Below are 3365 nucleotides of genomic sequence, written 5' to 3'. Positions count from 1 at the left end.
GGAAAAAGTTCCCAACTGTCAGGGTGGTCAAACAGTGGAATAAATTGGCGAGGGAGGTTGTGGAATCTCCACATCTGGAGATATTCAAGAACAGGTTACAGAAGTGTCTATCAGGGATGGTGTAGACAGTATTTGGTCCTGCCATGAGCTCAGCGGCCTGGACTCGCTGGCCTCTCGAGGTCCCTTCCAGTCAAAGTATTTGATGATTCAGTCAACCAGGTGAAAAAGCAATGCTCCAGGTGAGGTTTGAACTCACAACCTCAGCATGTCTAGGGCAGTACTGCTCTATAAGTACTGTGCGCTAACCCATTGCGCCACTGGAGCTGTGTTTTTAGGGGGGACCCAGGTGACTTAGGGGTCAGGTCATATTTCAGCAGCAGGACCTGTTTGGACAGGTCACAGCCCCTCACCTCCATTGCCTCCATGGTGCCAAATGCTGCTGTGGCCTTGGGACCCAGTGGGGGAGTCACAGAGCAGAACCTGTCTGGGGGGCCAGTGTGGGGCAGATCACAAACCCTCTCCAAGGCTGTGACATGGCATCAGGATCCTCCCCCTCTTTACACTGGGGCAGCAGCTTGGGGCCCATCCCCACTTACCCCCTCTCAGCCCCCTTGGCTGCCTCTCCTCCAACTCCAGCTTGTGCTTCTGCTATTCCACACAGCTGCTGTGGGTAAGGCACTAAAAGGGCTCCTCCACTGAGAGGAATAAGGGGATTTAGAAAGGAGTTGGGTCTTTTCCAAAAGGGCCCCCGTGTAGCCGTGCCGAGCCACGTGCTTTGGAAAGCAGCGCTGTCAAAGTACCTGTAGCGGGTCAGTCTGGCCTCCCGCAGACCCGGAGGCCGGGGAAGCTATGCCGAGGCCCTGGTGGGCGGGGCCGGAGTCAGGAGACCAGAGGCCCGCCCCTCAGAGGGCGGGGCCAAGGGCTAGAAGAGCCAAAGGCGGGACGCGGGAACCATTCGGGGCTGGGCCTCCGGGCAGGGAGGACGTGCCTGCACGAGCTCCCCGGGGACAAAGGGAGAGGGCCTGCGGCCGCCCGGCCAGGCCAGAGGAGCAGGCCCCCAGAGGCTCCACGCAACCCCGGGTCCGTATGCCCCAAGGAGACTACCCGGACTTACCAGACCTACCAGGACCTTCCCGCCGGTGGAGACCCCCTGCCGTGGAAGAGGCCCCGGGAGCGGGTTGCCCCCAAGCCCCGGCGGACCCCTACAACGCTGAGACCCAGGACCGCCCTGCATCTCCTGTATTGCCACCGCCTGACGACCCTAACGACGTGGTCATGGACGATTGGCCGGGGCCCCCACAGGTGGATGACCCAGAGGAGACCGACCTAGGAGGACCCCCCGACCAGATGGACTGGGACCTGCTGCCAACAGAGGGTGAGGTAGGAAGTGGCCCGGGGAACGTCGCTCACGAACCAATGGTAGTGTGTTGCGGTCTGGATCCCCACTGCCGGGGTTGCATGTGAGCGACCCCCAGGGCCCCGGGCTGGGTCGCAGTGGAGTGGGAGGGCCTGCGACCCCCTACCCCCATCCCTGACAGGGCCAGCCCCCGCTGAGCCTGTCTGTAGACCCTTGTGTTGCTGCCCCGCCCCAAACTGAGGGCTGGGCCGGTGCTTAACTCTTGTGAACTGCTGCCCCGCCCTGGACTGAGGGCTGGGGGCCTGTACGGGGGTAGCGGTGAGCCGCTGACTGCCCGAACTGAGTACGGGCTGGTGCCCTAACCCCCCTCTTTTGTTGCCGCCCGCCCTAGACCAAGGGGCTGGGCGTCACGGGACGTGTTACACGTGGTGGAGAATGTGGGTACCCGATCCCCACCCCTGACGTAAGGGGTGAGGAAGTGGGCGCAGACCCACGGAGGGGAAGGTCCCTGGACAGTGAGGGCAACTGTCCGCTATCTTTTTTTTTTTTTTTCTCTCTCTCTCTCTCTCCTCTTTCCCTCTGGTGCTTGTGTTGTGGGTTCTTGTCTTGCTGCTAACTCTGCTTCCCCAATGGAGGTGGACAGGTTACTGCAGTATTTGGCGGAGAGCCAGCAAAAGCAGCAAGCTGCCCAACTACAGCAGCAGCAGCAGTTACTCCAGCAGCTGGGAGCCCAGCAGCAGCGGCTCCTGACGGAACTGATGGCACAGAGCCAGGAGCACCAACAACGGTGCCTGCAGCAGCTGGCAGCCCTGGTGCCGTTACCCGCCGAGCCACAGCAAGAAGCTCCAGGGGAGGGCCCAGCGTCGGCCCCGCCGGTACGCCTGACGAAGATGGGCCCCGCGGATGACCCGGAGGCCTTCCTGGTCACCTTCGAGCGGGTGGCAGTGGTGGCCAGGTGGCCCCAGAGCCAGTGGGCCACATTACTGGCCCCTTATTTGACCGGGGGGGCCCAGAGAGCCTATCGGGCGTTGTCGGTGGAAGACGCCCGAGATTATGACCGGGTAAAGGCAGCCGTCCTAGACGCATTGGACGTCAGCCCGGAGACCTTTCGCCAGCGCTTCCGGTCCCTGACCTACCCCCCGGGAGCCCGGCCACGGTGCGTGGCACAGGAGTTGAGGGACGCGTGCCGGCGGTGGCTGCAGCCGGAGGTGAGAACCTCTGCAGAGGTCGTGGAGCAGGTTGTGCTTGAACAACTCCTCTGCATCCTCCCACCTCGAGGACGGGCTTGGGTGCGGCGCCACCGCCCTGCCACCGTGCAAGTTGCTGTGGGCCTTATGGAAGACTTCCTAGTGGCGGAGGAGCCAGAGGCACCCACGGGCCTGGTCCCATCGTCCTGGCCCCTGCGTCGGGGAGCTGGGAAGCCAGAGGAGCCCCTCTCCAAATCGTCCGGCCAGCTGCGGGACCCACCCAATCCATGTCGGACGACGCCCCTGAAGCAGGACCCCGGTAAACCCCAGGGGCGGATGGAGGGGGCTACTAGCACGCGACCACCAGATCCTAAGGGGCGCCAAACCCGGGGGCGGGCCCAACCCGCGGTAGGACCCTGCTTCAGTTGCGGTCAATGGGGGCACCTCCAACGGGACTGCCCGGAAGGCATCTGTAGCTTTGGCCGAGTGTGAGCGGCTGAAAAGAGGGCGCGACCTCCTCAGGCACCCACAATTACAGTCCCAGTCCTCGTGGGAAACAAAGCCGTGATTGCTTTAGTGGACTCGGGGTGCAGCCAGACTCTAATACGCCAACGTGCTGGCCTGGAGGCTGACCCCGCTCTAGGGACTATCCGGCTCCAATGTATCCATGGCGATGTGCGCCCTTACCCCAGCGCACGAGTGCCCCTGACGGTGGCAGGGGTGACCCATTATCTGGTCGTCGGCCTAGCCCCCCAACTAGCATACCCTGTGGTGTTGGGTCGGGACTGGCCAGGCTTCACAGACATCTTCCGGCCGGCCAC

At 63.0% G+C, this 3365-nt stretch overlaps 1 non-coding gene across 1 annotated transcript; it reads right to left on the bottom strand.

Moving 5' to 3' along the window:
- Nucleotides 1–231: 231 nt before the first annotated feature.
- Nucleotides 232–324, bottom strand: TRNAI-UAU (transfer RNA isoleucine (anticodon UAU)). The gene is given in 2 exon segments: nucleotides 232–267; nucleotides 287–324. It is a non-coding gene; the product is annotated as a tRNA-Ile (tRNA).
- Between the last annotated feature and the right edge of the window lie 3041 nt (nucleotides 325–3365).

The sequence above is a fragment of the Carettochelys insculpta genome, chromosome 33 (genome assembly GCF_033958435.1).
Source record: "Carettochelys insculpta isolate YL-2023 chromosome 33, ASM3395843v1, whole genome shotgun sequence".
NCBI classification, from domain to species: Eukaryota; Metazoa; Chordata; order Testudines; family Carettochelyidae; genus Carettochelys; species Carettochelys insculpta.
Note: the sequence above shows the minus strand (reverse complement) of the source record. Positions and strands in the feature narration are given on the sequence as shown.